This window comes from Staurois parvus, unplaced genomic scaffold (genome assembly GCF_062004578.1).
Source record: "Staurois parvus isolate SC_StPar_1 unplaced genomic scaffold, SC_StPar_1.0 ptg000304l, whole genome shotgun sequence".
Taxonomy (NCBI): Eukaryota; Metazoa; Chordata; class Amphibia; order Anura; family Ranidae; genus Staurois; species Staurois parvus.
Genome location: NW_028318100.1, coordinates 1,807,253 through 1,830,478, shown reverse-complemented (window position 1 = coordinate 1,830,478; position 23,226 = coordinate 1,807,253). Strand labels below are relative to the sequence as shown.

At 44.6% G+C, this 23,226-nt stretch overlaps 1 protein-coding gene across 3 annotated transcripts in view; it reads left to right on the top strand.

Annotated features, from left to right (window-relative positions):
* Positions 1-23,226, top strand: part of MBOAT7 (membrane bound acylglycerophosphatidylinositol O-acyltransferase MBOAT7) — a 598,958-nt gene that overhangs the window by 77,135 nt on the left and 498,597 nt on the right. For 2 of the 3 annotated variants that reach the window (XM_089683324.1, XM_089683322.1), the window contains exon 1: positions 18,194-18,345. The exons of the other annotated variant lie outside the window; for it this stretch is intronic. The gene's annotated coding sequence lies outside the window, so the exon portion shown is untranslated. Of the gene's footprint in view, positions 1-18,193; positions 18,346-23,226 lie in introns of those variants that run through there. 3 annotated transcript variants of the gene reach the window in all.

Here is a 23,226-nt window from a genome sequence, read left to right as displayed (position 1 = left end):
CACCACCCGCAAACATGGTGCCAAGCAACTCTGCTACACCCTCAGTTAAAGAACCTGAACCCATGCAACTAGGGCTATTATGAACCTCATTGACACCTGAAGAACGCCAACATCATCACCATAACAACTTCTGCCTCCATTGTGGAGAATCTGGGCACTATGTGCGAAATTGCCCCACCAAGTTGCATAAGTAGTGTTCTGTGTCTGCAATCTAAGCATTGATTGTGTGATCTGTAACCTACAGTTGTGATGAGATAGCAATAACTTCAACCTCTGTTGGATACCACAGTCAGTGACTCAATGAGAATGACATCTTGTAGATCTTGTGAAGTTTATTCCATAAACTGAGAAAATCTTACAACAATGAAATTCCATAGGTCAAAAGAACATAATGTTTCTGCTCCATGCCATAAGGCTAGGTGCAATGCATCTCTGGGAAAAGGGGAGGGCTATCTATGCAACATTAACTAAACCAAAGGAAAGGGAGGGGCAGAGACAAGATATAGAAAACTGTTAAAGGCATATGACAGTCAAGATGACAGTCATGTTAAACATGACACTCTCCGTCGAAATCTCTTTCTATTATAATAAACTTTAGTTCAAGTCCAATATAAACAATGAGGATTCTTTCCAGGAACATCTGCAAAACAAGAGGGAAGAGAAGAACAAGGGAAAACAATGCAAACATTTAGCATAATACTTGCAGATATTGGTCTCGAAAGTCCAGGCTGAGACATGGAAATCCATATTCAGAGGGGAAGGCAGCAATATGCATGATTCCTTCTTACCTCCCTTTAAATCAGGTTGATGACTTGTCTTCCTCTTTGGGCAAAAGAAGTACTATTTCCTTTATAGGCCTGGAGTAAAGTTGTGCAGAACCTTCCTTCATGGTGGATATAGCCAAGATGTGTCCCAAAATGCAGTAGTAGGTACTTCACGACTGCCGCGGTCAGCAGGGTTAACACTTGTGGGAACATAGTGCCATTGTTCAGGTGTAGAGAAGACATGAATCTCTCTTCTGGTGGCATTCTTTGAGGATGCTTGGGTGTAAGAGCGTGGTATCTGGAGTTGTTCTAATGCTTTGAAAGACTGTTTCCTGGATTCCCACCTTTTGTTGTTTCTCTTTGGGTAAGGGGGTATCCCAGTCTGAGCTTTCAGAAATAAGTTGTCTCAGCAGTATCTTACCCTGAATGGTGAGAGGTGTAATGAAACCTAATGGATCATAAATGCTTTTCACTGTAGACAATACTCCTCGCTTTGTGAAGGGCTTGTCACAGGATGATGCTTGAAATGTGAATGTGTCTTGTTTAACATTCCAAAGCAATCCAAGACTGCATTGTGTAACAGGTCAGATCCTAGTTGGAATTTCTTCACACTGACAGCATGGTCATCAGAAGGAAAGGCTATCATGACCTTGTCGCTGTTAGAGATGATTTTGTGAAGTCTGAGGTTTGCAGTGGCAAGCGTGTTCTGGGTTCTAGTATGAAGGTCAATAGCTTCTTCTTAATTGGGCAGAGATTTGAGTCCATCATCTACATAGAAATTCCTTTTGACGAACTGTCTTGCATCACATCCAAATTCTTTCTCACCCTCTTGAGCGGTTTTCCTCAGTCCATAAATTGCTACTGCAGGAAAAGGACTGTTACCGAAAACATGTACCTTCATTCGATAGTCTTTGACTTAATCGTTGACATCATTACTGCCGTACCATCGGAACCTGAGGAAGTTTCTGTAGTCTTCACGGACGATGAAACAGTGGAAAATCTGCTGAATGTCTGCCATAACAGCAATTGGCTCTTGTCTGAAGCAAAGTAAGACTCCTATGAGATGAGATTAGGCCCAGTGAGAAGATTGTCATTGAGGGAGACACCTTCATGACGAGCGCTTGAGTCAAAGACCACCCTAATCTGATCAGGCTTGCGAGGATGGTAGACACCAAAGCATGGTAGATACCAACATTCTTCTCCTTCCATAAGAGAAGGTGCAGGCTCAGCATGATCTCTCTCAAACACCTTCTGCATAAAGTCCACAAAGTGCTTTTTCATCTCAGGCTTCTGGTTCAAACTGCAATTTAGAGAAACAAACCGTAATTGTGCATGTACCCTGTTTAGTAGTCTTTTTCTTTTGGTACGAAATGGTAGAGGTGCTACCCAACTGTTGGAATCATCTTGGTAGAACTCTTTACTCATGGTTTTAAAGAATTCTTTGTCTTCTATGGTAGCTGCTAACTCATTGTCTTTAGTGGTTAACTCGAACACTGTGTTGCCGATGTTGTCATCCTAGAGATTAAGAGCTTTCTTATTGTCTTGTATCATGTGCTGTTGTGCACCTTTTTCAAACAGTCTTTCTTTCACAATATATTTATGTGGTCACTGTGCAGAACAATTGTTTGTCCATTTGACAGGAAATGTGTTTTCAAGGAAGAGACTGAGTAGGACCTCCTGTCCTTGTCTAGGCAGACATTGCCTATGATGACCCATGCTAGATCCAGATGCTGAGCATATGGTGCATTGTCTGGACCATTGATTTGATGACAAACTTTGTGTACCCTTAGGATGTCTTGACCAAGTAACAGCAGGATATCGGCACTTTCATCGAGGGCTGGTATTTGGTTGGCTATGTGCTTTAAATGAGAATGGTGAAAAGCAGCTTCAGGAGTAGGGATCTCCTCAGCCTTGTTGCCAAGATTTGTGCATATAATTTAGTATCCGTGTTCAATAACGATATCGGCCTAAAACTTGCACACTGCGAACTATCTTTCCCCTCCTTCAAGATAAGAACAATATGTGCCTGTAAGGATTCTTCCCTCATCTGCAAACCCTCTCCTATTGCGTTCATATAACAACATAATTTAGGTATAAGAAGAGCTTTACATTTTTTCAAGTATCTTACAGTATACCCGTCAGGTCCTGGACCTTTACCTAATGCCGTATCTTTTAAGGCTAAACCAATCTCTTCCGGGGTAATAGGACTTTCCAAAGACTTTAGTTTTTCTGGTGCTAATTGGGGCAACTCAACTCCTTTCAAGTAATTCTTCTTTCTTTCCTTTCCTCCTCGTTTCCCTCCTGTTTTCTCTCACTTACATCACACCGCTCACTGTAAAAATTATGAAACCTCTTAGCAATATCTGAAGTATTATACATAGTTTCCCCTTTCTCATCCCTGATCTTTTCTATAAAATTCCTAGATTTCTTATTCCTAAGTCTTCTCATTAGGTGTTTTCCTGGTCTGTTTCCCCATTGATATCTTTCTTTGGCCACTTTATTATAAATCCTCCTGGAGTCCTGCTCCATCAGATCTTTCAACTCCTCTCTTTTTATTATTATCTCCTGATATTTGTCTATACCCCTCCTTTTTTATGCATTTGTTCCAGTTTATATAGTTCTTCTTCTATTCTAAGAAAAAAAAAAAGGAGTAGGGATCTCCTCTTTGATGCTTGGAATCTGGTTGCACTCAGTGATAGTGGGCAAAGATATTTCCACATTGTCATTCAGAGGAGCAACTACAAGACCACTGGTTCTCTCTTACCTAAGACTTCTGTAGTGCCGGAACAAGTGCTTAGAGTATAAGGCAGAGCATCTCCAGTTATGTTCAACAGTTCAAAAAACTGTGTTCTTGCAAGAGATCTGTTACTCTGATCATCCAGAGTAGTATACAGTCTTATGGCCTTTTCAGGTTGACCTTTGGGGTATACACGGACCAAGCATATCTTTGCACAAGATTTGTCGCAGAATCCTTCTCCAAAGACCTCTGTACATGTAGAGAACACTGGGGTGGTAGGTGCTGCTTTATCTGGGCGCTCCCCACCTTGCTTTGCCTTAGGAAGATTGTTTTTGAGCATAGTAGATTTGTGCGAATATTGATAAAGAGCTTGCACATGGTCATCACTGTCACACTTTATACATTTGATGATTGCTTTACAGTCCTTTGCAAAGTGTTCGGTGGAGGCACAGCATTTGTAGCAAACCCCAAATTTCTTCAAAAGTTCCTTACGTTTTTGGAGGGTTTTCTTTCTGAAGCCGATACATTTCTTAAGTGGATGTGGTTTGTTATGTATTGGACATTGGCAATTTGGGTCCTCAATTTTCTTGTTTTGATCAGTCTTTTCAAGAACTGTAGCAGGTGGAGGTAGAACATTAGTCCTTTTCACTAATGCTGGACCTCTACGGTCTCTGTGCAACATACGCGTGCTCGAAGGTCTTAGAGAGAGTGTACTGAGAAGGTTGCAGTCCCCATATGAGAAACTTGGGTCATTCTTAGTGTCTGCAATTCTTTTGATGAACTCGCAGAAGTAGGAAAAAGGAGAAAAGGCAACTCTATGTTCTTCCTTATACTTTGATCCAAGTGCTGCCCATCTTTCTTGAATTCCATATGCTATAGCTGGAGAATAATAGATTTGATGCCATGAGAGGTGTCAAGGTAACTGAGACCAGGTAAGTTGATGTCAGCCATAGCAAGTTGAAGCTCTAATGGAACATCGCTGAGTTATGAAACTTTAGATTGTTGTTAGCAAAAATCTTTGGGAAGCTTTGAAACCTTTTGAATAAAGCATCTTCAATGTCCTCTGGGCTGCCAAAGGTATGTTCAAGTCTGCCCCAAGCAGCATTAAGGCCTGCAGCAGGGTTGTCAATATGAACTGCTTTGTGTCTCTTGATGCGTTCAGTAGACTGGGGACCTAGCTATATGAAGAGTAGATCTAATTCCTCTGTGGTATTGATGTCTAGGTCACTCATTGTGGCCTTAAAAGTGGATTTCCAGCCTCTGTAATTTTCAGGCTTGTCATCAAACTTGGTGAGGCCTGTCTTAACAAGCTCTCTGCAGAGCATGTATTTAGCAAACTGTGACATGTCCGTGTTTTCAGATTTTGGGTGCATGACTGCAGGTGGAACAGAGTTGTTTGTGACGGTTGGTGGACGTACGTGGAGTGACTTGGGAACATATGTTGCTGCTAAGGCATTCAATGCCAGAGCTGGCTTAGAGTCCATTGGTATGTTGGTTTGTAGAGTAGTGCGTTTGCTATGAGGTACTCTGTTGGTGCCAAAGTATGATGGACGATCTGTTAAATACGCACCAGTGTCTGCGGCTAGCTGAGATGCTGCAGTCTGATGTGTTAAAGGACATAACGGCAAATGGTCTTGAGGTACAGTAGGTGCAGAGAAGAGACTTTGATTGAGTACTTTGATTGTTGTGACAGGGAGTTGACGTTCTGGAGAGGTGTGTGAAGAGTCTGAGACATAAGATACAACTGAGTGTCTGGAACTGTTGTCGCTTTCGTTTTCACTAGCGGCTTGTTCTAAGACCCTTAACCTTGCCGTGGCATGCTCATATTGGTTTTCCAAAACTTCAATTTCTGCCTTTTGGCGTGTGGCTTCAGCTTCTTTCTCTGCTTTCTGATGTGCGGCCCGAGCCTCCATTTGTGTGGCCCGAGCCTCCATTTGTGTGGCCCGAGCCTCCATTTGTGTGGCCTGAGCCTCCATTTGTGTGGCCTGAGCCTCCATTTGTGCGGCCTGAGCCTCCATTTGTGTGGCCTGAGCCTCCATTTCTGCTTTCTTTTGGGCGAAAGCTGCCTGAATTTTAGAAGTTTTAGCATCAGCACGGGCCTTTATTAGTTGTTGACTGAGTGTAAAGGACCTTGATTGTATGGACTGGGAAGATCTTGAGGAGCGTCTAGTAGATGCAGAGTGATAAGATCTGGATTCATGGAGCTGTGTTATTCTCATTTCTGATTTTGTCTTTGTTCGCACCACTAAATTGTCTTTCAAGATTGAGCTTGTCAAAAGTCCTTAATTCTTTCAATGACTCTTGAGTGTTGTACTGCTTTAACAGAGCAATATATTTAGCACACAGTCTTTGATAATTCTCATAAGCAACATTCAATTGCTGGATAGCGCCCTCTAGTTGTAATGGCTCATGAGATTGTTGGGAGAGAGTAGACATGCATTTACTAGTATTAGACCATAAGTCATTAATATTAGACAGCAATTCTGACTTGTCAGCATTAAGATTTTCTTGCAGTTTCCAGGTTGAATTTCTTAAGCGTTTTTTCTCTTTTATCTAAGTCCTGCTCTGGATAAAGCTCTGATTTTGATTGTGTATTCGTTTCCCCAGACTGTATATTACTTTCCTGAAACATCATGTTAGCACGGAGAGGGGTTGATAGAAAGTTTACAGAGAAATGTATAACTTTTTCCTGTGGGTTAGTTCAGGTTTCCTAGGCAATGGCTGCAGGAATATTTTCTTTTTCTTTCTTATAAGTTCACAGACAAGAGTTGTGTTGTAATGTGTACACATGCAGTGTATAAACTTGCAGTTGTAAAACATTCACATCAATAATTTGTCCTGACACTGATGAGTGTTATGCTGGGATATACTTGGAGGCATGTACAGACTTGTGTAGAGGTGTCTGCACTCTCTATAGCTGTTATATCCAGTATCCATGTAACATCTCACTGTGTATTCTAGCTAGCAAGGATTCCTATGAAGCATTCCACTGTTCTTTTCTATTTCAATGGTTTTTATTAATCTTTTAACCATTAGCCGCCCGGCCAATGGCCGTTTGGCGGCTTCAGATGTGCCTCTTCATTCCGGGTGCACGCCATTTGGCGTGCTCCCGCACATGCGCCGTTTGCGGTAATGCAGAGCGGTGCAGCAGCGGGATCTGTCACGGGCCGTGCACCTCGGACACGGCCGATGACAGATCCGAGTACCGGCTCCCGTTGCTGGTACCATGTGACCTGCTGTGACCAATCACAGCAGGTCACATGACAGTTGTATACAATGGATGGCTTCATTCATGATGCCATCCATTGTATACTAGTGCCTAGCTGTGAATGGTCATAGCTAATCACATGCACATGTCATGTGATTAGCTGTGACCAAATCACAGCTAAGCACAAAAAAAAAAAAAAAAAAAGCTGAATGAATCGATTTCATTCAGGTAAATGCTTGCTTATAGCAAAGTAATTCTTTGCTATAAGCAAATTGTGTAAAAAAAAAAAAAAAATACTGATCACTTCCCCAAAGTAGTACAGTGTTACTATGGTAACATTGTACTACTTTGGTCATAGTAAAATATGAAAAAAAAATCTTAAAAAAATAAAAAAAAATTAAAAAAATATATATATATATTTATTTTTTTTTCATACTGTCACCAGTCAGTGTCCCTGTTAACCGCCATGCCAGTTATATGATGACGCTGTACTGCACTGGTGACAGTATGTAAAAAAAAAAAATAGTGAAAATAATTTATTTAATTTTTTCATTTTCCGAAACATTATGACATAAAATTACAACTTCAAAAAACTCGCCATGCCTCTTATGAAGTACGTCGGACTGTCTACTCTGCAAAAAGGGGTCATTTGTGGGATATCTGTACTGTTCTGACATTCTTGGACCTCAAGAAATTAGATTGGCTGTCAGTACTTCAGGATTGATCAATATTCAGATCTATCCCATAGTTTGTGAACTCTATAACTTTCCTACAAACTAAAAAATACATCCTAATTTGGGTTATTTTCACCAAAGACATGTAGCAGAATACATCTCGGCCTAAATTTATGAAGAACAATTATTTATTTGTAAACTTTTATAACAGAAACAAAGAAAAATGTGTTTTTTTTTCAAAATTTTTGGTCTTTTTTTGTTAATTTAGCAAAAAATAAAAACCCCAGCGGTGATTAAATACCACCAAAAGAAAGCTCTAGTTGTGTGAAGAAAATGATAAAATTTTAGTTTGGGTACAGTGTTGTATGACCGCGCAATTGTCATTCAAAGTGTGAGAGCGCTGAAACCTGAAAAATGGCCTGGGCAGGAAGGTGTAAAATTGCACGGTATTGAAATGGTTAAACAGTATAAAACAGAGGCAATAAAACACGCCCACGCAGGGGCTATCAATTGCACAGATAAACAAAATGCAAAATAAAAAAGGGAAAAACAGTGCTCTAACGCCAACAGGGCAAAAGGTACGCCCACGCAGGGGCTATCAATGGCACATAAGTTACAAAACATTAATGTAACTGACTATAACAACTAAATGCAGCTGTCCAGTCACACCAAAAACAGAGAGAGAGAGAAAAAGGAAGAAAGAGAAAAAAAAAAAAGGGGGGCAAAGAGCAGGGGTCCAAGAGCGCCAATACCGAACGCCATTACATCCCCAGACTAGCCGGGGGGAGTGAGGGAAAGGCATATTGCAACCATGGCTCCCATATTTTAAAAAATTTACGTTGGGAGTCGTTGCAAATACTCGACATCTGTTCGTTGAGCATCATAGTGGTCATACGATCCCGCACCCCCTGAAGAGGGACAAACGGACTCTTCCAGGCCTGAGCAATTGTTCTAGTGGCGGATAAAAACAGATAGGAAGCCAACTTCTGCTGGTGAGCCAAGAGGCCCGGTATGGGGCAATGAAGCAAAGCATACCGAGCATCCCGGCGTATGGAGAGAAGGAACAAGGTGAAAAGGAGGCCAAACACACGAGACCAAAAATGAAACAGTCTCGGGCATGACCACCAGATATGCAATACATCACCACGATGGCCACAACCCCGAAAACATTGATCACTACAGGCAGGGTTAGCCCGGGCCAACCGAGCCGGAACCCAGTACCAACGAAACAATACCTTATAGGCTGCCTCCAGTGTGGTCGTATTAAATGAGCATTTAGCTATGAGTGACCAGGCCTTATTCCAGTCCTCCGGATCCACAGCCACTCCCAGGTCGTGCTCCCACTGAACAACATATGAAAGAGAAGTATGCGACGAGCGTCTGTTCAGAGCTGCATAAAGAAGGGTTATAAGGCCCGGAGCGCCCGGACCCTGTTGGCAAAGCTGTTCAAAGGCAGATTTCTGGTACGGGAAAGAAGAAGTACCCCGCAGCGAGAGCAGCCAGTGTCGCAATTGAAGATATCGAAAGAATTCCGCCGGGGGGATATTCCGGGATTCCCGATGAGAGTTCCAGGTGGGAAAGGACCGAAAAATCAAAAAGTGTCGCACCTGCGAAAAACCATTAGTCATTCACCAAGAAAACGCCCCTGGGTGATCTAAACCCGGTGGGAAAAGAGGGTTGTTAATAATTGGGAGCAAAGGCAGAAAAGGTGACATCAGGCCACCAGAATAACGTACCGAGTCCCAGACTTGTAGGCCATGAAGTAACATCGGACTCAGTACCATAAGGCGCAGGGCAGGGGGAAGCCATAGAAGCGTCAACAGTGCGATAGGGGCATAATTAGGCAGTTCCAACAGGACCCAGAGGGGGACGTCGGAAGAGGCGTGCAACATAGACAGCGGGGCAATCTGGCTCGCTTGATAATACTTAGTTACATTAGGCACCCCAAGACCACCCTGAAGTCTATGGGCAAAAAGCGTATTTTTGGATACTCTGGGGTGCTTATCGGCCCAGATAAAACGCATTAACTTTGCCTGAAGCAACCGAAGAAAATGAGGGGGAACCCGCACTGGGAGTGTGCGAAAATAATACAACAATTTTGGCAAGATGGTCTTTTTCACCGAATTAACCCATCCTATCCAAGACAGGTGCGGAATTTGCCAAGAATGCATAAGAGAGGATAGAGAGCTAAGCAATGGATAATAATTTGCAGCAAACAAGGAGTCATAAGTGGGGGTCAAGCGAATGCCTAAGTATTCAAGAGAAGAGGAAGCCCATTTGTAAGGGAAATGGAATTGTAGACGCAAAACCAAATCTGAAGCCAAAGTAATATTGAGGGCGACAGTCTTATCCAAGTTGATACGGAGACCTGAAATCAAGGAGAAGCGCTCAAGAATCTGTTGCAAATTAGGAAGCATCGTCAGGGCGTTAGTAAGAGTCAGGAGGGCATTGTCCGCAAAAAGGTTCAGTTTGAACTCCTGTCCCGCGTAAGGAACCCCCGATACATTGCAATCCGGTCCGAAGCGCTAAAGCCAGCGGCTCAAGCACCAGGACAAAGAGCGCTGGGGACAGGGGGCAACCCTGTCTCGTCCCTCGCCCAATAGGAAAGGGATCTGAAAAATACCCAGCGAATTTAACGGAGGCCGAAGGAGAAGAATACAAGGCCTGATTCCAAGAAAGAATAGAATCCCCAAAACCCTGAGACAGCACAAACCGCAGATATTCCCAGGATAGAGAATCAAAGGCTTTATATATGTCTAAAGACAGTAAGAATCCCGGGATTTTCCGCTGTTGCAGAAAATGTATAAGATGGACCACCTTACGAACGTTATCACCCGCCTGCCTCCCGGGGACGGACCCTACCTGGTCCCTGTGGACCAGGCTACGCAAATATTTATTGATGCGAAAACTAAGGATCTTGCCCAATATCTTCAGGTCTTCATTAAGAAGAGAAATAGGCCGGAATGCTTGCGGTTCCTGTACATCATCGGTCATCTTAGGAATCATGGCGATATGCGCTCTAAGCGCATCTGGAGAGGGCAAGGAGCCCTGTCGTAACGCATTAAAATAGTCAGCCAAAAAGGGGGCCAACAAGGCTGAGAATTTCTTATAATAAAGACCGGAAAAGCCGTCGGGACCTGGGGCCGCGGTGGACCGTAAAGATTTGATGGCTTGGAGCACTTCTGGTACAGTGACACCAGCGTTGAGTGCCACCTGTGCTGCCTCGGATAACCCAGGAAGTCGGAGATCTTGAAAGAATGCCTCTGCTTGAGCCACGGGGAAGGGATCTGGTTTAGCGTAGAGGCGCGAAAGGAAGTCTGAGAAACGGGAAACAATCTGCTGGGGATTAGAAGTATAGCCACCTGTAGGAAGTCGCAGTCGAATCGGTTTATGGGGTTTCCCCACAGAATTGAGTTTCCTGGCCAGCATTGGGCCCGGCTTATTAGCACAGGAATAAAATGTGTTTGGTCCAACGCAGGGCCCGTTCCGCCTCCGAAGAGGCAAGTAGGTCCAACTCTGCCGCCAGAGTGTCCCGAGCGCGTTTATGGGCCGCGGATGGAGATGACTTCCAACGCGCATCCGCAGAGGCCAGGAGAGAATGAAGCTCCAAAAGTCGGCACTCCCGCTCCCGGACCGCCGCCAGCTGTATAACATGACCCCGCACCGTGGCCTTATGCGCCTCCCATAGGGGCACTGCCGAGGAGACCGATCCTGCGTTTTCCATGAAGTATGTTCGTAAAAAAAATTCTATTTGTTGGCAGGTAGCCTGAGTGGTCAATAAAGAATCATTGATGCGCCAATGAAAAGGGTGCCGTTCTGACCCAGAGAGGGCAAGGAGAAGTACCAAGGGATCATGATCCGACCAAGGCGAGGAGGGAATAGTTATCCGCCTGACCAAGGGAAGCTGCTGAACCTGCATAAATATATGATCAATTCTACAAAAACTATCATGAGGACTGGAATAGAATGTAAAGTCGCGTTCTGTTGGGTGAAGCTCCCTCCAGACGTCCACCAGCCCCGCTGTCCGCTGGAGAGAGCGCATACGTTCCTCCAGCACCAAGTCATGAGAAGGGGCCGCCCCCCGTGCACAGCGCCTATCCAATGCGGAATCCAAAGTAACATTTGAATCCCCCAAAACAAGAAGGAGACCCTTGGAGTGTCGGGAAACAATGGTGCAAAGATGCAAAAAGAATTTATCCTGAAAACGATTAGGTGCATAGTAAGAGACAAAAGTAACCTCCTGGTCCCAGAGGGTGCCTTGCAGAAGCAGATACCTGCCCGTGGGGTCCGCTATATTCCTAGCACAGACAAAGGGGAGATTGCGTTTAAAAGCTATCAGGACACCCCGACGCTTCTCAGGAACCGAGGCCGTGTAAAAGGTGGGATAGTGAGGTAAAAGATAACGCAGGGCGGAGGACTGAGAAAACCTGGTCTCTTGTAAACATACCACGTCAATTTGTTGCGATTTGAGGTGATGGAAAAACTTTAGCCCGCTTCTGAGGCGAATTGAAGCCTTGAACATTTTGCGAATTAATTTTCAAAAGGGGCGATGCCATGGCGACATCCGCGCAACACGCTCAGCAGAAAAAAACATAAAGCAGCTAGCAATTTCCTCTCCCAATGGCGATCGGACCGTGGCGTCCCGGAACCCTGCAGAAAACAAGAACAAAAAAAAACCAAAGAAGAAAAAAAAAACAAAGAAAGAAAAAAGGAAAAGGACACAAAAAGAATATACAATAGTGCAATCGTGTCATGCCAATGGTGACGTGCATCCTACAAATGAAGGATACCAGTTAGGGGTGGCTCTACCACCAGACACATGGCTGCAAATGGAAACATCAGAAACATAAGCCCCCAGGGGGCAAAAGGGCAATAAGGCAATAAACATAATAGAACGGGGTACCAAAGCAATAAAACTAAAGGTCCCAGGAGCGAGGCCACCGTGATGACCTCCCCATAGAAACCCGGAGAACCATAGGGCCAACCCCCTCCCACCCAGCCGGGCCTACCAGATCAACCTCCCACCCCGAAGCCCGAGGGAACCCTCACTCCATGCTACCAACAAAAACCGGAATACCATCACCCAGGCCCAAAATAGGCTGCGGCAGCAGAAAGTCATAATTCTCGAGTCCATGAGGAGACCCCCCCAACCAGGGAAGGAACCCAAGGGGGCAAACTGGATCAGTCCCAACCCGTAATGCTGACAAACTGGGGGAGCCCTAAGGGCCAAACTCACGGTCCCGTCAATGAAGTCCATCGGTGAGATGATACATGGGAAGTCCATGACACATCATCAGCCAGGAGAAGAACAGGAAGGACTTGACTGCGAAGAGGTCTGGGGGAGGGCCCTCTTCCTATTGGACGACCGCTCCCAGATGCGGCTTGGAGGAAGCGGCCTCGCCGGGGATCCTGATGAATGTGCCAGGCTCCGATCTGCAGCCTCAGGCGAAAGAAGGTGTAAAGATTCCAGGAGAGAATGGGCCTCCTCCGGCGTAGCCACAGAGTGACTGCGGCCCTGGTAGGTGAAGGTGAGGGGAAATGGGAAGCCCCAGGCGTATCTGATACTGTGTTTCACCAGGACCGAAGTGAAAGGCTTCAACTGGCGGCACTTCTGAAGAGTGGTCTGAGAGAGGTCCGCAAAGAGCTGGTAGCGATGCCCCTAGAAGCTGAGGTCAGGGTTGTTTCTGGCAGCCAAGAGGATAGTTTCCTTAGTGCGGTAATACGTAAACTTGATGATAATGTCCCTCGGGGGCCCATCCGGTCGTCTGGGGCCCAACGCACGATGTATGCGGTCAAATTCAAGCTGGTCAATGGGAACAGCGGGTGTCAGCTCCTGAAACAGAGCAGTAGCAGTGGAAGTAAGATCCGCGACCGTTTCCGGGATACCCCTTAACCGCAGATTGCCACGGTGGGAACGATTTTCGAAATCCTCAAGCCGTAGCAGCGCATCCGCCAATTCTTTCTTGAGGTCGCACAAATCCTGTTCGTGATTTTCCATGACTGTGGCCGCAGCGTCCATCTTATCTTCGAGGTCGTTCGTCCGGTTGCCGAACTCTCGAATCTCCCGCGAAAGACGGTCGGCCAGCTTGGAGGTAGCGGAGGACAACTCGGACTGCAGCATACATTTGAATCGGCGCAGGAGCTCAGCATCCCGCAGAGATGGCATAGGAGACTGCAGGGATGGCTCTGAGGCCAGGTCCTCCATACTGCCAGGATCCGACCCACCCATGGATGGTGACGGCGGGGGACAGGAAATCACGGCTGGGGCTCCATCTGAGGTCCCCGGCGGGAGCCGCAAACCCGCGGACGGGGTCCTGGAAGTCTCCGGCGGCCGGCCCAAAATCGAGACCGCAGCTTCAGCCGCGATCTCTGGCGCTGGAGGCACGGGCGACCGGCGTTTTTTTGCCCATCAGGGCACCGGAGAGAGAGGGGGCCAGGGAGGAAACAGGGGGACCCCCCTGAGGAGCGAAAATCGGCCGATGTGTCCAGCGGCCGAGGAGTTAACTTAGGAAGCAGCCATCCTGGTTGCTGCTCATGAGCGCCCCCCCATTCCATTGTTCTTTTGACTGATCTTTTGACTGGCTATGCTATGAAGCATTCCACCATTCTTTTGACTGTTCTATGTCTCCAATCTAAGCATTGATAGTGTGATCTCTGTAACTTACATCTGTGATGAGATAGCGATAACTTCAACCTCGGTTGGATACCACAGTCAGTGACTCAATGAGAATGACATCTTGTTGATCTTGCAAAGTTTATTCCATAAACTGAGAGAATCTTACAACAATGAAATCCATAGGTCAAAAGAACATAATGTTTCTGTTCCATGCCATGAGGCTAGGTGCAATGCATCTCTGGGAAAAAGGGAGGGCTATCTATGCAACATTAACTAAACCAAAGGAAAGGGAGGGGCAGAGACAAGATATAGAAAACTCTTAAAGGCATATGACAGTCAAGATGACAGTCATGTGAAACATGACAAGTAGCCAAACAACTTACCCACCAGTCCACCTTCTGCTCCCATCAACCCTGCTCACATCTCTATTGCTGTCTCATTTCAGCTTTCGGAAAGAGCCTTTCCAGTCTCTGCTATCCTTGACTCCGGAGCTTGCAGCTGTTTTATTGACGTAACCTTCGCCTGGCAACACAAGATACCCTAATGAGCCAAAGCACAGCGACTTACAGTATACTTGGCTGATGGATCCAACATCAAATTTGGAGCAGTCACCCAGGAAACTATTCCCCTACCAGTCATGATACCTTCCTCTAGCCACAAGGAACTACTATGTCTGGATGCCATTGCTTCACCACTATTTCCGGTTATCTTGGGAATCCCCTGGTTGCAGGCACATAACCCTAACATCAATTGGGTATCTGGTGAGGTGAACTTCCAGTCTGCCTACTACCACAAGCATTGCCTGCCCCAACTTTCGGCTCCATCCAAACCCTTACTATGCATTGATGCTGAAACTGAAGTACACCAAATAGTCCCGACGACTTATCACAGCTTCCTGGACATTTTTAGCAAACATGGTGCTGGCACCCTGCCACCACATAGACCATATGACTGTCCAATTGAATTATTACCAGGGGCCGAAATTCCCTTTGCTCGGATCTTCCCCCTGTCAGAGCAGGAATTGGAAGCACTGGAAAGATTACCTTGATGACAGCCTGAAAAAAGGATTTATCCGCCCATCTACCTCCCCAGCGGGAGCAGGCATCTTCTTCATAGAAAAGAAGGAGCACTCCTTTCATCCATGTATTGACTACCGCGAGCTAAATAACATCACAGTCAATAACAGATACCCCCTACCATTGGTTCCAGAACTATTTCAGAGACTGAGATCTGCAACCTTGTTTACCAAACTGGACCTAAGAGGGGCATATAATCTTGTATGTATCCGAGAAGGAGATAAATGGAAAACTGCCTTTCGTACCAGATTTGGACATTTTGAATACTTAGTTATGTCCTTTGGCCTATGTAACACAGCTGCAACCTTCCAGCATTTTGTGAACGATATTTTCAGAGACTTCTTAGACATTTTTGTTATAGTTTACCTTGACGATATTTTGATTTTTTTTGCTTCAATTGAAATTCAGCGGGGACATGTACAAAAGGTCCTCAGTCGCCTGAGACTTCATGGTCTTTATGCCAAGCCTGAGAAATGCGAATTTGAACGCCAGAGCATCCAATTCTTGGGATTAATCATCTCCACTGAAAGTTTCAGGATGGATCCCCAAAAGGTCTCTGCCATCTTGGAATGGCCTGCACCATCAGACAAAAAGGGAATACAACACTTTATCGGATTCGCAAATTTCTACAGGAGGTTTATCAAGGGCTCCTCAGCTATCATAGCCCCCATTAACAAACTGACCAAGCAAGGAATCTGATTCTGTTGGACATCCGAAGCTCAGACGGCCTTCGATTCATTAAAAAAACTATTCACTTCAGCATCCATCCTAAGCCACCCAGATCCAACACTCTGCATTGTGGTGGAAGTTGAAACCTAGGAAAATGCAGTTGGGGCAGTTCTATCTCAGCATCAAGGCCTGAAACTCCTGGTAGCATTCTTTTCCCACAAATTATCCCCTCCAGAGAGGAACTATGATGTAGGGGATCGAGAACTGCTGGCTATCAAATCGGCTTTGGAGGAGTGGAGGTATCTCTTAGAAGTAGCAACACACCCCCTCCTGATCTATACGGACCATAAGAACCTGGAATACCTGAAGACAGCGAAATGTTTGAAACCCCGACAAGCCAGGTGGGCACTTTTCTCTTCACGATTTACGTTTCACATAACCTATAGGCCAGGCTCCAAGAATGTCAAACCCAACGCCCTGTCTCGGATGTTCGATGATCCTAGGGATCTTCCCATTCCCAACACAGTGCTTTCAGCAGGAAATTTCTGTCTCTTACAAACAGAACTGTTGTCACAAGTCCAGCAGGCATCAGTGGGGGCTCTCTCACCACCAGGAGTAACCTTATTGGCTAGAGAGGGCTTACTGTGGTCGGGAGACAGAATTTTTGCACTGGACAGTGTGCAGCTAAAAATGTTAGGATTATGTCTTGATCATCCCCTGGCAGGACACTTTGGGGTCCACAAGACTCTAGACTTAATACGTTTGTTCTTGTGGCCTGAATGGGAGAAGGACTGCAAAGCTTACATAAACTCTTGCTCTACATGCATACGTAATGAGAGCAATAGGAGCAAAACATGGGGACTACTGCGGCCCTTACCAGTCCCTGACCAACCTTGGAGGATGATCTCAATGAATTTCATTGTGAAATTGCCCCCATCTGAAAGTTGTTTGGCCATCTTTGTTGTGGTGGACCGATTTTCTAAGATGGCTCATTTCATTCCAATGAAAGGAGTACCCTCTGCAACAGAGACAGCCCAAAGCATTATTAAAGAAGTAGTAAGACTCCAAGGAGTAGCCCACACCTGGCCATGAAACCGCTTTTGATTCAATTGTCCAATTACTTTTGGTCCCTTGAAAAAAGGAAGATGTCTACACTTTAAGAGCTGTAATTCCTAAACCCTTCCTCCAATTTGGATGAACACATGCTCAAATTAAACCTGAGAGTGTGCACTTTCAGCCCATATCCATTATATAACTATTGCTTGAATATATTTTGGTAAATACCTGAAAAAATCTAAAATGTGTGCCTGTGTCCATATGTAAATGGACCTAACTGTATACTCCCGTAGATGGCTGCAGCTTTGATCCAAGCTGCAGCTGTCCTCCACTAGCTCTACACCGAGAATTGAAAATGGATGTAAAGGCTCAAGGTTTTTTTTACCTTTATGCATTCTATGCATGAAGGTAAAAAATCTTGTGTGCAGCAGCCCCCCCAATACTTACTCAGGTAAGCCCCATCCTGATCCAGTAATGTGTGCAAGAACCTTGGCTGTCCAGGGACTCTCCCCCCTCATTGGCACCTGCTGCTGACAATCATAGCCAGTGAGCCAATGAAGAGAGAGAGAGGGGGGGCAGGGCTGAGCCACAGCTCTGTGTATGAATGGACACACAGAGCAGCGGCTCGGGAGTGAGCCTGCTTGGGTGCCCCCATAGCAAGTTGCTTGCTCTGAGGGCACTCGGCAGGAAGGAGGGGCCAGGAGCATTGGTGGGGGACCCGAGAAGAGGAGGAACAGGGCTGCTCTGTGCAAAATCATTGCACAGAGCAGGTGATATGTTTGTTATTTAAAACAAATTGCCATTAATGTTACTTGAATGCATATCCCGACATTATTGTCTGGATCCCTGCTTTAGCCCACTGTCGGCTGAATCTGGGTCACAGTAGTGTAGAAATAAGTGCACTACTATGACCCACATGAGACACATGGCCAAAACAGCTTCTTCTACTTTAACATGTATGGTCAGCTTTAATGTAAAACTGTTGGTAGTTAAATATCTTTTTATAAAGGTCTATACATCAACCCAAAAAGAGAAACAACAGAAGGAACACAGGACACAGATTTGGTTTTAAAGAGGGACAGCCCCTCAAAATGAGAGTTGAGAGCTATATATTGAGAATAAGAGGTATAGAGTTTAGTGAAAAAAAAAAACACGATCAGATTTCAGTTTGCAAATCAGCAGCATACCGAATTAGGAAAGCGTGCTAGAACCGCACAGTGCAATTTATAACTAGTGCGTGAACTGAACGGTAAAGAGTTAACTAACCACAGCATGGCTTACGCAGAAAGCAAGAACCCCTCCTCCAAAAATTAAGTGATTGACACATAACCAATGACGATTCAGGGCTTTAAAGCCTTAGCCAACCAGCGACGAAGATGTGGGGTGGGGTTGGTGAGATCACTAGGAAGAGAAGCGTCCTAAGCACAGAGCGGAGGTGGTGTGGTAGTGCGTTTCCTTGTGACCTCGTCACCTCGTCTTTCTAATGAATGACTACTCATTAAACAGAGTCTGCATTTGATCTGTTTCGCAAGCAAGAATTGGAAGGTAAACTTCAGGGCGTAAGCCGTTAATGGCATCTGGCAATCAGATAGCTGGCACATTTGTTGCGTGCCTGTATTGTCACTTATGTGTCTGCAGTGATGCATAGTTGAGAACATGTCGTAGCATGTTACGTGTCTGGTGACATGCGTGTGTACCTACAGTTTGAACAGCGTTCTCTGCCTAGTGGTGTTTATGCAACATAGTCTTTATATTTCTGTAATGATCATGGCTTTCTTTCATCATTAATGCCCGTTTGCTGTGTTTAAAATGGATTTAAGTTGTTACTTAAAGTGGTCTTCCAGTCATTTTTGTACTGTAGTTGCTGACTTTCAAACACATGCCCCAGGATCCGCTGGTGTGCTCACCTGAGCCATTCCTTTCCTCTGTCTTCTGGTGCAGTCCAGGCATCTCAGCTGTAGGCACCTAGCTGTGACCACTCACGGCTTCACAGCCAGGTGGACACTGCACATGTGTGAGCTGCGCATTGTGAATGGTCCTACAGTCTTTTGGGACCTGTCATATGTCCCAGAAAACTGCGGGGTGGGGGGAGGTGAAACTTCTGCTTCTAATCTTTTAGGTGGTTGGAGAAGATACCAGTCAAAATCTTCAGTCTGCATATATGCAGTGAAGCATGCTTGTTATACTTGCTGTGGAGCCTAAGGGGTTAATCCTCTGCATTGTGTAAAAAGGCTGTTTGATCCTGGCTTCTCTGATCCTCCCCTTCTTCCATTGTTGAGTCTTTGGAGTTACTCTGCACAGTGTGTATGTGCTAGAAGTGTTTTATTTTCCTTTGGGAGAGTGCATGTCATTAGCACAGGGCCAATCAGCACTGTCCAGAAAGAGGGTCAGGGGTTATGTAGCCTCATAGGGCAGTCATAGGAGCATAATGTAATTCCAAGAGAACAAAAACAACAATTGTTCAAGGCTGTTTACAATTGTGCAACAAGTATATACGCTGTCCAGGAAGTGGACTTTATTCCTGGGTGCTGCATATATATGCCTTTTGTGTTTGTGCTGGAAGCATGCTGCCAGCACCAAAATCATTCTGTTACTCCAGGTTTGGGTCTCACTTTAATGATTGGAAGCCAGGAGAACTGGTTTCCGAAAATGTGACCACTGTGATTGGCTATTAGTGTTTTTAGGTAGGAAAAAATTATTTTGTTGGGTTTTTTTGGTGGCGGATCATGGTAATCTAAAAATGTACAGCTGATGTTTAAAAATGTAGCTTTTCCTTGCACTCAGATGCAATCATTTTTGTTACCTAACTTTTTTTCTTGTTTATGTAAAACTAAGTGAATAGGTTCAAACAGTTGAACAGGATCCATTCTGGAATATTTGGGGTTTATATGGCAACACATGACTGAAGCCTCCCTTCTGTTGTGTTGCGTGACTGATTTATATAGCGCCAACACTTTGCACACTACATCATAATATAAAGGGAGATCACATAGTTGCAATACAATAAAATACAAGAGGATTAAGAGTAGGGCTGCAACAAATTATTTTCAAAATCAATTAGTTGGCCGATTTTTACTGTTTCGATTAATCGGATAGAAACCATTGAGTACTGACGTGATACTTTTTTTTTTTTTTTTTTTTTTTTTTTTTTTTAATTTGCACTAACATACAATTTTGAGGACAAGCTTTCGGGGTGTGTCCCCTTCTTCAAGTTCCAGGCAGTACTACTACACATAGTTTTAGCAGAATGTTAGAGGAAATGTTGAAAGGGGGAGAAAAAAAAAACAAACCCAGAAAGAAACACACAAATGTACACAGCAATGGTTATAAGACTAGGATTAGACTAGAGATAAGACACAGCAAAAGCAAAGACTGCTGGGGGAGGGGGAAACAACACTCAGAGGGGGGTTCTAAAACTGTTGGATAATGAGTGAGGAATCCCAAGTCCAAATTAAGGCCGTTCTCTCTTGTATCAAATAGAACTATCATTCTTGGTTCAAAAGTTTTTTTCTTTCCTGAATAGATTTGAAATTTCCTTTAAGAACTAAAATATTGAAGTCTTCCATAGTGTGGTCTAGTTGTGCAAAATGGTGTCCCACAGGTGTGCAAAAGTCATCTTCTTTATGTTCCTTGATGGTATGTCTGTGCAAATTCATCCTTGTTTGCAAATTTTGTCCTGTTTCGCCAACATAAGATTCTTTCCTACATTTTCTGCACTGGATAAGGTACACAACATTGCTAAAAGTGCAGCTGTATGATCCGGAAATATTGAAGATCCCTTTTGAGTGTCTGACATTTTCTGATGGATTGATTTGGTTGCAGTTTGCAGCGTTTTTTTTTTTTTTTTATTGCACGCTGCAAAACAGCTGCACATCTAGCAATGTTGTGTACCTTATCCAGTGCAGAAAATGTAGCAAAGGATCTTATGTTGGCAAAACAGGACAGAAGTTGCAAACAAGGATGCATTTGCACAGACATACCATCAAGGAACATAAAGAAGATGACTTTTGCACACCTGTGGGACACCATTTCACACAACCAGACCACACTATGAAAGACCTCAATATTTTAGTTCTTAAAGGAAATTTCAAATCTATTCAGGAAAGAAGAACTTTTGAACTAAGAATAATTCTATTTGATACAAGAGATAATGGCCTTAATTTGGATTTGGGATTCCTCACTCATTATCCAACAGTGTGGGATTTTTTTTTCCCCCACCCCCCCCTTCAACATTTCCTCTAACGTTCTGCTAAAACTGTGTAGTAGTGCTGCCTGGACCTTGAAGAAGGGGACATACCCCGAAAGCTTGTCCTCAAAATTGTATGTTAGTGCACATAAAGTATCACGTCAGTACTCAACTGTTTCTGTCGCAAGTGCAGTAATACGGCTACAATCACCTCAAGATGAATTGGATAAAAACTTAAAAAAAAAAGAAGACTATTTTAATATGTAGTTTGAAATAAAAACGCACATGGATTAGACTTCCACTTGCTGAGATTAGTATCAAAGAAAAAAAAAACATACTCCCATAGTATAATATATTTAAAACCAGTATCTTTTAATTCAAATCCAAAAAAATGGAATATCCCAATTAGTTAAGAGGGTCTTAAAAGCTTACAATTTAATATTGGAGGCAAGTGGTAAAAAAGGTAATAACTGTAAGGGATCAGCTGATTAAAAAGTTAAATTGTTAGGTGGAGCTGGGATCCTCTGCTAGACAAAGGATTGCGCCCACTTAGCTGTGCATATGTTCCAAAATGCCGTCTGACGTAATCATGTTGAGTGCTGCGTTCCACCTGCTATCTTTCTGATCCTTTCACATCACCCAGCCAGCCATGGGCCCAGGAAGGAGAGTGTTCCATCCGCTGTATTGACAACTGTTGGTTACAGTGACTTACATCATCATCAGCTGTGTCTTACCTTTCTCATTTGCATGTGAGTACATTTTAATACACTTTTTAATATATTTTTAACAGCCTGCACTTTCTGTTGTGAAAGCAGCATGTGCACTCCACAATTTTGCCCATGCTCAAGATGGGTACATTTTTGAGGACTTCTTGATGCATGACTTGGAAGAGGCAGAATGGATCAGAACCTGAGGCAACTATACTGCTCAAAAAAATTAAAGGAACACTTTGAAAACCCATCAGATCTCAATTGGGAAAATATCATGCTGGATATCTATACTGATATGGACTGAGTGATGTGCTAGGAACGTAAGGCTATGCCATTGTTTTATGGAAATAATTATCAACCTACGGAGGACTGAATTCCAAGACACCCTGAAAATCAGTGAAAAAATTATGCAGCAGGCTAGTCCATTTTGCTGAAATTTCATTGCAGAAACTCAAAATGGTACTCAGTAGTTTGTATGGTCCCCATGTGCTTGTATGCATGCCTGACAATGTCATGGCATGCTCCTAATGAGACGATGGATGATGTCCTGGGGTATTTCCTCCCAGACTTGGACCAGGGCATCACTGAGCTCCTGGACAGTCTGAGGTGCAGCCTGGCGGTGTTGGATGGACCGACACATGATATCTCATAGGTGTTCTATTGGATTCAGGTCAGGTGAACGTGGGGGCCATTCAATAGTATCAATTCCTTCATCCTCCAGGAACTGCCTGCATATTCTCGCCACGTGAGGCCGGGCATTGTCGTGCACTAGAAGGAACCCAGGACCCACTGCACCTGTGTAGGGTGTGACAATGGGTCCAACGATTTCCTACCAATACATAATGGCAGTCAGGGTGCCATTGTCTAGCTTGCAGAGGTCTGTGTGTCCCTCCATTGATATGCCTCCCCAGACCATCACTGACCCACCACCTAAACAGTCATGCTGAATGATGTTGCAGGCAGCATAATGTTCTCCATGGCTTTTCCAGACCCTTTCACATCTGTCACGAGCTCAGGGTGAACCTGCTCTCATCTGTGAAAAGCACAGGGCGCCAGTGGCAGACCTGCCAATTCTGGTGTTTATTGGCAAATGCCAATCGAGCTCTATAGTGCCAGGCAGTGAGCACAGGGCCCGATGTCCTCTTGTGGGCTTTGTGCCCGCCACTACCCTCCATGAAGCCTGTTTTTCTGTTTTTGATGTTTGGTCTGATACATTCACACCAGTAGCCTGCTGCAGGTCATTTTGTAGGTCTCTGGCAGTGCTCATACTATTCCTCCTTGCACAAAGGAGCAGATACTGGCCTGCTGATGGGTTAAGGACCTTCTACGACCGACCCTGTCCAGCTCCCCTAGAGTAATTGCCTGTCTCCTAGAATCTCCTCTGTGCTGGGAGAAACCGCAAACCTTCTGACAATAGTGCGTATTGATGTGCTTGTCTGTCTGTGCAACCTCTGTAGGGTCCAGATATTGCCTCATGCTACCAGTAGTGACACTGACCCTAGTCAAATGCAAAACTAGTGAAAAACAGTC